This window comes from Lynx rufus, unplaced genomic scaffold, assembly GCF_022079265.1.
Source record: "Lynx rufus isolate CCGP_SWC_20201006 ecotype Redwood Valley unplaced genomic scaffold, mLynRuf1.p SCAF_31, whole genome shotgun sequence".
Classification (NCBI taxonomy): Eukaryota; Metazoa; Chordata; class Mammalia; order Carnivora; family Felidae; genus Lynx; species Lynx rufus.
This window is the reverse complement of record NW_025814847.1, coordinates 434899-448433: the sequence shown is the minus strand read 5'-3', so window position 1 is coordinate 448433 and position 13535 is coordinate 434899.

Here is a 13535-nt window from a genome sequence, read left to right as displayed (position 1 = left end):
GGATAGGGACGACCCACGTTGGGAGAGCCGTCTGCTTTACTCAGTCTACCAATTTATTTTTTTTTAATGTTTACGGATTTATTTGAGAGAGACAGAGCATGAGCTGGGAAGGGGCAGAGAGAGAGGGAAACACAGAATCGGAAGCAGGTTCCAGGCTCCAAGCTGTCACAGCACAGAGCCCCACGCGGGGCTCGAACTCACTTACCGCGAGACCATGATCTGAGTTGAAGTCAGACGCTTAACCAAATGAGCCACCCAGGTGCCCCAAAATTCCATTAAACTTTAAAATATCCCTACGCATTGGGGCGCCTGGGTGGCGCAGTTGGTTAAGCGTCCGACTTCAGCCAGGTCACGATCTCGCGGTCCGTGAGTTCGAGCCCCGCGTCAGGCTCTGGGCTGATGGCTCGGAGCCTGGAGCCTGTTTCCGATTCTGTGTTTCCCTCTCTCTCTGCCCCTCCCCCGTTCATGCTCTGTCTCTCTCTGTCCCAAAAAGAAATAAAAAAAAAAAAACGTTGAAAAAAATAAAATATCCCTACGCACTGACACAGTATTTTCCAGTGTTCCCAGTCCAGAACTCACGTCACCAGTCAGTCTGCTTTTGCTGGCTCTTTAGAAAAGGTGAACTATGTTAATCCAACTCAGGACACTGACCTTTGCTCTTGCCTGTCAGAGTTGTGGAGTCCCACATTCCCCACCTACTCCCGAGGGGGGCTTCCCTACCAGCTGCTAGCCTTAGAATGCTGCAGGATGTAAGTAAAGCCAAGGTCTCGATCACCAAAAGTATTAGTCACTGCTTGTGGGGCCGAGTGGAGGGGGACGATGAGGCAAGGAAGAGTATAAAAGTTCGAGGGCTGCAGGGTAAGAAAAATGTTTCAGCCTGGGGCACCAGGCTGGCTTGGTCGGTAGGGCATAGGGCTCTTGATCTCAGGGTCGTGAGTTCAAGCCCCGCGTTCGTTGTGGAGCCTACATGCATATATACGTGCATACATAAATACATTGGAGCCTGCTGGATGGAAACCAGAGGAAAAGAAATGTGTCAGCTAAAAGGTGGTAAGGGGAGGAAAGAAGGCAGGAGGCAAGTTCATGACCCCCGGGGAAGCATGAAGCCTGGGTTTGTACTGGACAGGAGACCATGCAGTAAGGCACTGCTAGGGCTCAGAGAAAGATCTAGTGTCTGTAAGGGCTGTAAGAGGAAAAGATACGAACCACAGGTGACAAAAAGTGAGTCCTCGTTATCTACCAGACACTCCACGGTGATTAATGGCCCCGTTTTTCAGGTGAGAAAACCAGGTTTCAGACAGAGCTGGGACTTGAACCCGGGACTGAGTTCAAAGCCTGAGCACGGAATCATTAATTATGCAACAACTGACCCCACCAAGGGAACTGCTTGAAAATAAGAACTTTTACATATTCCTGCTGAGTGAGAAACGCAGAGGAAAGGAAGGGAAATTTGGCAGTAATGACTTCCTCTTGCTAGAAGTCATGTCTCCCAGCCTCGCTGAGAATCTCTGCCGAAACTAGAGAAAACGCCTTGGAACCTGTTGATGAAATGCAGGAGTGAATCCCCGAGCCCGTGAGAGCGGCTGAGCTGGGTGGAGCTCCCGGCTTGTTTCCTGGGGCCCCAGATCCATAAATTAAAAGAGATGCCAGGCTGAGATGCGAAGGGAAACGACCCTGTGGGCATCAAGGAGACAGCGGGAGACACTCCCAGTCAATATGTAGGTGCTCCAGGTGTAGAGGGTGACAGGCCACCAATCAGCTCCTGAGGAAATGGGGCTCAATCTCTGCTTCTCTGCGCCGGAATGAAATGTTCCTACAGGGGCGCCCGGCTGGCTCAGTTGGTGAAGCACGTGACGATGATTTTCATCTTCAGGTTGTGAGTTCGAGCCCCATATTGGGTGTAGAGATTACTTAATAAATAAATAAAAATAGAATCCCTATAATAAAAGTGTTTCTTTCTTTTTTTTTTTAATTTTTTTTTAACGTTTATTTATTTTTGAGACAGAGAGAGACAGAGCATGAACAGGGGAGGGGCAGAGAGAGAGGGAGACACAGAATCTGAAGCAGGCTCCAGGATCTGAGCTGTCAGCACAGAGCCCGACGCGGGGCTTGAACTCACGGACCGTGAGATCGTGACCTGAGCCGAAGTCGGACGCTTAACCGACCGAGCCACCCAGGCGCCCCAAAAGTGTTTCTATATAAAAAATGAATGAAGATGTTTTCACAAGCTGCAGGAGAAATGCATCAGTGAATTGCTTTACACAGTTGATAATTTAATATAAATTTGTCTTCTACACTAGAATTTTTTAATATAGGGGCGCCTGGGTGGCTCAGTCAGGTAAGCATCTGACTTTGGCCAAGGTCATGATCTCAGGGTTTGTAGGTTCAAGCCCCGCATCCAGCTCTGTGCTGACAGCTCAGAGCCTGAAGTTTACTTTAGATTCTGTGTCTCCCTCTTTCTCTGCCCCTCCCCTGCTCACGCTCTGTCTCTCTCTCTATCAAAAATAAGTGAACTTTAGGGGCGCCTGGGTGGCGCAGTCGGTTAAGCGTCCGACTTCAGCCAGGTCACGCTCTCACAGTCCGTGAGTTCGAGCCCCGCGTCAGGCTCTGGGCTGATGGCTCAGAGCCTGGAGCCTGTTTCCGATTCTGTGTCTCCCTCTCTCTCTGCCCCTCCCCTGTTCATGCTCTGTCTCTCTCTGTCCCAAAAATAAATAAACGTTGAAAAAAAAAAAAATAAGTGAACTTTAAAAAAAAAATTTTAAGAATGTTTTAATATAGTATAAATCAGGATCTGATGAGTATAAATTATATAGTGAGATTTTTATACTTGATGTATTAATCGATCAGAGTGCTTTGCAAAAAAAGAAAAAGACAACAATGACTCCAAGTGCCCTGCCACCTAGTGTGTGAACTATACATACCTGTGTTGGGAATTATAATGAAGAAGATCAGAATGGAGGCCTTGATGACGAGGCAATTTGTGCAAGCCGGTGTCCTCTCTCACTTTTTAAAAACAAGTGCATGGATCACAGTTCAGTAATGTCATCTGGAACACAACCAAGTTGACTTTTCATTTCAATGATATGAATGTTCACAACGGACCATAAATAACATTGTTTTGACATGGCAAAACTTCATCCTGGAGGGTTTTATTCTTTTTTTTTTTTAATGTTTATTTATTTTCAAGAGAGAGAGAGAGAGAGGCAGAGAGAGAGGGAGACACAGAATCTGAAGCAGGCTCCAGGATCTGGGCTGTCAGCACAGAGCCCGACGCGGAGCTCAAACTCACGAACTGCGATAGCGACCTGAGCTGTAGTCGGACGCTTAACTGACTGAGCCACCCAGGCACCGCATGGAGGGTCTTATTCTATTTCATGTTATCATCTGTCATGTGCAATCCATATCCGTGTTGGCACTTTCCCTGATTGTGTGTAGTTACATCTCCCACATGGGTTCCACGTGCCCACACGCCCACTCGCTACCCCACAAGGATGAAGAGCCTAATTTGAATTTCCTGTTCCCGCAAGGATTCCCCTTTACCTTTACCTTCCCCAACCGTGCCTCTGTCCCACGCCCCTACGTGACTTCCTCGCGAAGTCCTCAGAGTCGTTCTGGCAGAGACCTGTCCTTCTGGGTGTCTCTGATGCTGCTCCTTAGCACACCTGTGGGCTTCCCTCGCTGGGACGGAGCCTTGAGATCACACACTTTGACCTGCCCTTGCTCCACGCTCTTCCCTGACGCGTCTTTCCCGCCTTCCGTCCCAGCTGTACAGCCCAGCCCAAGTGCAGACACTTAGATACGCCACCAAATGCCGAAAATCCAACAGCTTCATTCCAACGGATGCTTTTTAAGCATCATTTCAGGTTTACACGTCCTTAGCAGAGACTTGCGCCACCTTGCGTTTTGGTTTTGGTAATTCTTCTCAGCCTGTATCAAAGGCCAACTTTCGGGTCTGGGACCCTAGAAATTGGACTCCCAGCCCCTTAGTCAAGTCTTAAAAATAAGTTCATCTTTCACTTCTAGCCACTCACTTTTCCAAATGTGGCGGTTCCTCCCACCCTGTTCCTCTTTTTGCTCTTAATTTGTCAAGCCTTTAAATGTTTGCCTTTTCTCCTGGCTGCAGTCTAGTTGCCAGTTCTGCTTACACATTTATTTTAAGCATGATCGTGCTGGTAATATATCTTCAATATTTTTTGTACATACATATGCATATGTATGTATACACATATGCATATATACATATGTATGCGTATATAGTGACACAGCATAGCTTTAATTACTTAAAACAAGTAATTACTTAACAGTTTTAACTACTTAAAACAAGTAAGCTTGACACAGGGTTTAATTACGTAAAACCTTCCACCCCACTTGAGGGAAGAAAAACGTTTGAATTCCACCAGCCTGAGCTTTTAGATACTACTGATGAAATACATGATCGATACACAGCGCTTAAGGAAAGACAAATGGGATTCCTGTTTTTCTATCATGTCAACCATTACTGACTGTCCAAGACTCGGTTGCATAGAGAATGAAAGCCACTGGCTTCTATTCAGAGAAAGGAGAGCAGAGAAACCATGTTAGGGATGGAGACGGTCTTCCGAGTCGAGTGGGTTTTTCCCATTCCTTAGGGGATTTGCCATGGGATACTACAGTTATTCACCGTTTTGAAATTTCAAGATAATGTAAACAAGAGATAATCATCTTTTCACTCTCAGGGTGCCTGGGGGCTCAGTTAAGTATCTGATTCTTGATTTCGGCTCAGGTCATGATCTCATGGTCCATGAGTTCGAGCCCTGAGTTGGGCTCTGCGTTGACAGCTCAGAGCCTGGAGCCTGCTTCCGATTCTGTGTCTGCCGCTCGCTCTGCCCCTTCCCCACTCATGCTCTGTTTCTCTTTCTCTCAAAAATAAATAAACATCTAAGAAAATTTTTTAAATAAGTAAAAGTAAAAGATAGACATTGACGGAATATATTTGCACCGCATAGTAACAAACAAAAGATTGGTGTCAATGCTAATACTTAAAGAATTTCTATTAATCAATAAGGAGATAAGAAAAGGATAATCCAATAGAAAATCTGGCAAAATATATGAACAAGCATTCCACAGAGAAAGAGATACATATGGCCAATAAACACATGAAAAGATATTCAAGCTCCCTAGGAGTGGAGAAATGCAAATTCAGAGTGTATAATTGGCAAAAACAAGGAAGTCTAATGATACGCAGTGTTCAAGAGCATATGGATCAATTGAATAGTTATGTATTGTTGATGAAAGTGTAACTTGGTACGATTTTTTTAACTTAATAGTATCTTGCAAAGCTGAATATTCATAAAGTCTAATGATCCAGCAATTTGACTTCTAGTCACATACCCAAAAGAAACTTGAGCAAATAGGTACCTGGAGACATACTCAACAATGTCCCCAGCAGCATTGTTCCTCACCGGGGGGGGGGGGGGGGAGAAAAAAACAAACAAACCTGGAAACAAAACAAATGCTCAAAAACGGAATAGCAGGAAAATTGTGCCATATTCATGCTGTGATATATATAAATAGCATTGACTACAAACATGTGAATGTGTAACCGCATAGGATAATCATAGTTATATATCATAGGGGACAAGGATGTTCCAAAGACAACATGTAACATGTTAGTATTTTCATACAGTTTGAAAACAAAGGAATTAGACAATGTATCACTTAAGCATATGTGTGATGTGTACGCACATGTGTGTGATCGTTAAAAAGTAACTTAAACAACAGAATGATAACCACAAAATCAGACAGTGGCTACTACTGAGGCAGAAGCAAGGTGGGGGAGGGGAGGTGGAGTGATCTAGAGAAGCACACGGATAGGAGTAGGGTAATAATGACATCCTAGCCCTTGGGTTGTGCCGTGGTTCACAGATGTCTACTGCATCACAGAAGACAGGGAGAGAGGGAGGGACACAGAGAGGGAGGGATGCCCTAATTCCCATGCATCTCTGCTATTTGTTACAACCACCAAGAAAGGACCACTAATATTATTTCATCACAAGGCTAAAATGGTGTTTTGGAAGCCCCTAACCCTTGCAGTTCAGTCCTCAAAGGTACAAATGTCTGTACCTGAACAGAGGGTCCCACAGCTCTGGCCCTGAGACTCAGCAAAGAGTAAGGAAAGGTCACATTCCCACACATACATACCAGCCACATACACACACACACACACACACACACACACGCACACTGACCAACAACCTTACACAAGTGCCCTTGATCCCCACAAGGACTCCCATGTTCCGTGTTACACCCAGTGACTCACTCCAACACAATATGCTCCTCAAAATCTGAAACATCACTTTATCACATGATCCGGCAATTCCACCCCTAGGCATAGACCCAAAAGAATCGAAAACAAAGACTCAGATATCGTACACCGGGGTTCATTACAGCCTTATTCACAATGGCCAAAAGATGGAAACAACCCAGTGTCCATCAGCAATGATAAATGTACTATATACCTACGATGGATAAAAAGGAACGAACCTCGGACACACGCTACAACACGGATAAGTCTCGAGAATATTATGCTAAGTGAAATAAGTCAGACGCAAAAGGGTAAGTATTGTATGATTCCATTTATAGGAAGTACCTAGAACAGGCAAATTCACAGACGTAAAGAGAAGAACAGAGATCACCATGGGCTGGGGGATGGAAGGAATGTGGAATTATTATTGCTTAATGAGTACAGAGTTTCTGTTTGGGGTGACGAAAAAGTTCTGGAAACAAGCAGTGGTGATGCCACACAACAGTGTGAAGAGATTAATGCCACCGAACTGTACACATAAAGATGATGAAAATGGCAAGTTTTGTATCATGTATAGTTTACCACAATTCTAAATAACTCCCAGAAGACAAAAAACCTGATTGCCCCAACTGGGCTCTATTTAAATTCTTCATCACTCAGGGTTCCCGGGTGGCTCAGTAGGTTGAGTGTCGGACTCTTGACTTCAGCTCTGGTCACGATCCCAGGGTCGTGGGATTGAGCCCCGTGTCAGCCGTGCATCGGGCTCCAAGCTAAGGGTGGAGCCTGCTTGGGATTCTCTCTCCCTCCCTCTCCTCCCACCCCCTCCCTTCCCTTAAAAAAAAAAATCCTTCATCATTCCACCTCCTGCATGAAGGCACCCCTCTTTGATTTCCTTGCAGCCTCTGGGCAGAGATGGAGACAAAGGAGGACAGGTCCATTCTCGGGTGCGGCAGTGACCACAGCTAGAGAATATGCAGAGTTTCAGTCTCACTACCTTTTTGACACAAGACCAGCCTGTCCTCGCTACCAGCCCCGAACCATCCCACGTCTGTAGCACAGTCTGGGTGGCAAGGCCCTGAGAGGACCAGCGTCGTATCCACTCAGGGCCCCTGACCCCGCAGCACAGACTTCCTACCTGCCTCTTTCCATACATCTCCACGCTTGTGCTGGGCCCTGTCCAGGGCACGGGGCATTCAAGGTAAGAAGACATGCCCTCAAAGGACTCATGTCTCAAGGGAGTTGCTGACAAGTCAACAGAAAAGTAAACTGAGAAGAATAAATGAAAGGCCAGCCCAGGAGAACAGCAGAAAGACGTGGAGATGGGACAGGAGGATGGAGAGGCCCGCAGGGGGGTCAGGTGGCTGTCAGGGAAAAGGTCCTCAGGGTTCCATCAGAGCGAGCTTCCTAAGCCTAATGACACCTTAGCTTATTCTGAATGAATAAATATGACTTACCAGTAGAGAGAAAAAGGGATTCAAGGCAGGGAGACAGCAAGTCATGGAGAAAAAATGTATAGCATAGCCCAACCTGTTGAAGAAGTGGAAACAGATTCAAGCGGCTGAACCAGAGGGGGTGAAGTAGGGGGTGGTGGGACCGTGGCCACGAGGCTAACAGAGGGGCAGAATGAAGAACTTTGTGTGCTCGTCTAAACGTTAAAGAGTTCGCAGACAATTTCAAAGTCTAGAAGAATGAAAATATTCACAGACTTCAAGGTCAGAGGGGGTCAGTGCTTACGAGTTGAGTGTCCTCGGGATTGTACTTAACATAAGTGACCCTCAGTTTCCCCGTACCTAAAATGAAACTGGTACACATGATTTTGTGGAGGTCAAGTGAGATGATCTTTAGAAACATGCTTTGGTTCTTCAAAAAAAAAAAAAAAAGAAAAAAGAAAAAAGATCAATAACAATGAAGAGAAATGCGAATCTTTAAAAGGCCTTTGTCACTGACCTTGTGGAGGAAGTCCTCACTCAATGTGAAGAGAACAGGCACAAAACAGACCTTGCAGCCACATCTGGAAATCCCAAGGCCACTCAAGTGGGGAGTGGCTGGGAGCTCCTACTAGACCCCCTCAGGGCCACACGGAGGCAGAGCATGGGCCCAGGACACTCAGCCAGTCTACACCCTAACAGCTACAGGTCAGATAACACCAGGCGTAAGAAATGATCAGTCAGCCGCGTCTCAAGTCTGCAGGGGGATGTGGCCTTGGTGCATAACAAAGACCTGCCCTCTGACCCAGGAGAGACCAGGCCCCTGGGAGCAGGTTCCTCGACTGGGAAATTCACGGACCTGTGTATTTCCCCAAAAGAAAATCGTTGAGAAGACCAGTATGAGTTGATATTGCTTTGGGGTTTTTTCTACCTTTTTTAAGATTTTTTTTTTTTTTAAGTAACCTCTACACCCAACATGGGGCTCGAACTCACAACCCCTGAGGTCAAGAGTCACACGCTCCACCCACTGAGCCAGCCAGGGCCCCTTGTGGGTCTTTCTTACAAGGAAAAACCTTTTTTTAATTAAATATCTACCAACATTATCATTTTATTTAAAAAGGAAATTTCTTTTAATTTTTTTAAGTGTATTTATTTTTGACAGAGACGGAGTGAGAGTATTATGCCCAGAATTCGTGATCCCCAAAGACCACCAGGGAGCCGAGTCCGATGCAAAAGCAAAGAGCCTTTATTCGAGCTAGCTCGAGCTCAATCTCCTACCTGCACCGACGCGGCGGTGAGATACCGGGGAGAGAGAGCGAGTTTCAAAAGCACAAAGGTTTTATAGGGGTCTAGGGGCAGTTGGTGAGGTAATGGCTGTGGCCTCAGCCGATGGGCTGGGGAAGGGTCGGAGCCTTGGGGGAGAGAGAGCGAGTTTCAAAAGCACAAAGGTTTTATAGGGGTCTAGGGGCAGTTGGTGAGGTAATGGCTGTGGCCTCAGCCGATTGGCTGGGGAAGGGTCGGAGTCTTGTTAGGCAGGTGAGTGGGAGGTTACTCAAGAGCAGGAGGCGTGGTCAAGGTGAAGGACACAGAACAAGATGGAGTCGGCCGGCGTAGACCCGCCCTTTCAAGAGCATGACCTGAAGAGGGGCAGAGAGAGAGGGAGACACAGAATCCGAAGCAGGTTCCAGGCTCTGAGCTGTCAGCACAGAGCCTGACACGGGGCTCGAACTCACGAACCGTGAGATCATGACCTGGGCCGGAGTCGGACGCTCAACCGACTGAGCCTCCCAGGCGTCCCTAAAAAGGAAATTTTAACAACAAAACAGGAACATGATCATTTCAGAATAAATATAAGCCTTTAGCTGAATTAAACTGAGCTCCATACAAAGACCCGAATTTGTTTTTAATTTTCTCATTTTGCCACAAACTAGTGAAAATTTACTATAGGTGACCGCCAGTCTGGAGACAACATTTGAGAATAAGTCAGCACAACCTGCCCCCTGATGCCTCTGACCTCCTCCACCGCCTTTCAGCTGCAAGAGAACTGATCAGGCCCTCCACGGTGACACCATGTACCTAATGCATATTATCATAGCACTGATAATATTGCAATGCTTAGGAAAAGGTTGTCTCTTTTTCGCTAAGATAATCTTTTCTATCTTTGTAGGCTCAGAGTACTGATTCACACCAAATACTCAGATATGTTGATAAAAGAAAGGAGAACTCCAGGGCGCCTGGGTGGCTCAGTTGGTTAAGTGTCCGACTCTTGATTTCGGCTCAGGTCCTGATCTCATGGTTTGTGAGTTCAAGCCCTGGATCGGGATTCTCTCTCTCCTACTGTTTGGGATTCTCTCTCTTGGCCCCTCTCATGCTCTCTCTCTCAAAATAAATAATAAAAAAAAAGAAAATAGAACAGCGCCCAAGAAAATAAGCTCCAAAGAAAATTTACATTTCTTTTGTATTTTTATGGATTTAAGACACATGTGTTCACGTTTTGACGTTTTTAATATCACTCTGCATTTCCTCTTTCGTGGTATATAAATTGCGGAATGACCTATAGTTGATGGCACCTAAGAGTCTGGGAGGACAGCAGACCTAATCTTAGGGACGTCACCCCTCTGACCACCTCCACCCAGCCGCCACCCACGACTGTGTCCCATCGATCTCACCTCCTACCCCCTCTTCAATCTGTTCCCCCCACCACCTCCCCCAGATCCCACTGCGCCGATGGTTATTTGGCTCAGGTCTAGATCGGCGAGGGTGTTTTCAGCTGTGACCAACAGAGATCCCATCTCGAAGTGGCTTAAACAAAAAGTGAAGAGGGGCGCCTGGGTGGCGCAGTCGGTTAAGCGTCCGACTTCAGCCAGGTCACGATCTCGCGGTCCGTGAGTTCGAGCCCCGCGTCGGGCTCTGTGCTGACGGCTCAGAGCCTGGAGCCTGTTTCCGATTCTGTGTCTCCCTCTCTCTCTGCCCCTCCCCCGTTCATGCTCTGTCTCTCTCTGTCCCAAAAATAAATAAACGTTGAAAAAAAAAATTTTAAAAAAAAAAAAAAAAGTGAAGAAACTGCCTCATGAGATGGCACGAGACACGGCAACTCAGGCTTGATCTACTCATCAGCGCGTCCGTGCCTTCGAGGACCCCTTCGTTCCCCCTGTGCTGGCTTCGCCAGCTGCGTGAGACGTCGGCCGAGTTCCGAGCCTCGCCTGCGTATCAGCTTGCCAGGGCCTGCCCTAACAAAATACCCAGACTGGGGACTTCAACAGCAGAAATGTATTTTCGCACAGTTCTGCAGGCGGCAAGTCCAAAATCAGGGTGTCGGCACGTGTGCTCTCTCCTGAGGCCTCTCTCCTTGGCTTGCGGACGGACAGCAGCCTCCTCGCTGGGGCCTCACATGGTCTTTCCTCCGTGCACACGTCCCAAGTGCCTCTGTGTATCCAAACTTCGTCTTCTTATGAGGACACCAGTGAGGGGCCCCTGGGTGGCTCAGCCGATTACAACGTCTGACTCTTGGTTTCAGCTCAGGCCATGATCTCACAGTTTCGTGAGTTCGAACCCCACATCAGGCTCTGTGTGCACAGCATGGAGCCTGCTTGGGATTCTCTCTCTCCCTCTCTCTCTGCCCCACCCCTGCTCACACTGTCTCTGTCTCTCTCAAAAACAAGGACATACATAAACCCTTAAAAATAAATGAATGAATGAATGAATGAATGAATGGAGACCAGTGAGATTCGACCAGGGCCCACTCAAATGGCCTCATTTCAAGCTAATCACATCTTTGCAGACCCTGTCCTCAAATACAGTCACATTCTGAGGCACAAGGGTTGAGGGTCCGACATACAAATTTGGGGGAACACAATTCAACTCATAATCTATACACCAAAAGAACATCCAGAGGGAAGAGAGCTCCTCTCTTCCTGAGGCTCCTTTTTAGGAGAGGGGACGCTTTTTCCAGAGGCCCCCAGCACACTTCTCCTCATGTCTCATTAGCCAGAGATGGGTCAGATGCCCGCTCCTTGGGCGCCTGGCTGGCTCAGTCGGTACAGCATGCGACTCTTGACCTTGGGGTCATGAGTTCAAAACCCATGTTGGGCATAAAGCTTACTTAAAAAAAAAAAAAAAAAAAAAAAGCCCACTCCTGAAGCACACTCTGGCCAGGACGGTGGAACTTCCATGGTCGCCTCAAACCAATCGTCTGGACCTGGGATTGATGTTGGTGACACCTATAACAAGGCCCTCCCGTGGCCCCCTTCTCTGAAATGGCCTCCTGACCACTTCCAATCCTCTTCAGTGTCCAGAACTGGCCCACCTCCATCCCTTGTCCATACGGCTGCCAACAGAGATCCTTCTAAGACGCTAACCACCTCCGCAATCCCATGAAAACATTCTCAGCATCTGCAAGAGCGTCTCGCACCAAAGCCCAAACTCCACACCATACGAGGTGTGTCTCAGTCACCTACTGGTGTGTAACAAAGCACCCCGAGACTTAGCGGCTTAAGACAATCGTCGCCTCTTGCTCTTGAGTCTGCAGTGCGAACAGAGCTCAGTGGGACGGCGTGTTTCGGAGACATACGAATGCCCCCCCTTTTCTTCAGTCACTTCTCCATCTTTCTCTCCTTCCTCCATGACCCTTCTGCTCAGCACCTCAACTTTGCCACTCCCTCTTTCCTTTCCCTTCCTCTTTTGCTCTCCGCTTTCTTTACCTCCTGACCTTTCCCTCGGTCACACCCCTTCCTCTCTCTGCCCACAGCTGTCCCTGTTCGTCATGTTGCAACCACTCTCCAGCCACTCTCTTCCAGGCTGGAGAATGCTCCATGGGACGCGGGGCACACACTTCTCGGGTCTCTGCCTCCGCATCTCTTAGAGAACTTTTGCCACAGACTTTCCTTTGCAGACAGTACCAGAAACGGTTCTGGAAACAGGCTGTCGGGGTGGGATTTTGCAGCTGGACTGCTCACACGTCCAAAAGGAACAGTGACTCCATTGCTGTCGGTCAGCGGGATCGCGGGAATACGTCGCGCTGGCCCTCTCCGCCTTTCTCCTCCCCACTTTGGGCCTTTTATACATTTTAGGTCAACTCCTCTGTTCACTGAACTTCCGTGTGCACTGGAAGACAGGAATCAAGGGAGAGAAGGTAGGAGAGTAACAGGAGAACCAGCAAGGAATGTCAAGGCACGGGCAGTGGAGAGGAGCTGGGGGCTGAGGGAGGGGTTAGGAGGTACCCATGGCAGCCACCCAGTCTTTCCGCCATGCAACAGCCTAAATGCAGCAGCATGGCGGAGTTGGAGGCTGGGTTGTGCGTGGTAACAAGCTGGAAATTGTTAGGAGGTGGGGTAGGGTTGGTAAGAACGTAAAAGAAGGAATAGATCAGGGAGCCCAGGTGGCTCAGTCCGTTGAGTGTCTGATTCTTGATTTCAGCCCATGTTGTGATCTCAGGGTCATGGGATCGAGCCCCACATCAGGCCCTGTGCTGAGCATGAAGCCTGCTTCGGATCATCTCTCTCTCTCTCTCTCTCTCCCTCTGCCCTTCTCCCCTGTTTGTGCTCTCTCTCTCTCTTTCTCTAAAATACAATTTAAAAAAAACAACAAAGGAGTAAATAATTGCTTTTGATAGAGTGTTGCATCCAACTTCCGCTCAGGTCATGATCTCCCGATTCGTGAGTTGGAGCCCCATGTCCGGCTCTGTGCTGACAGCTCAGAGCTTGGAACCCTCTTTGGATTCTGTGTCTCCCTCTCTCTGCCCGCTCCCCTGCTCACACTCCGTCCGTCTCTCTCTCTCTCTCTCTCTCTCTCTCTCAAAAATAAACATTTTAAAAATGTTTTTAATA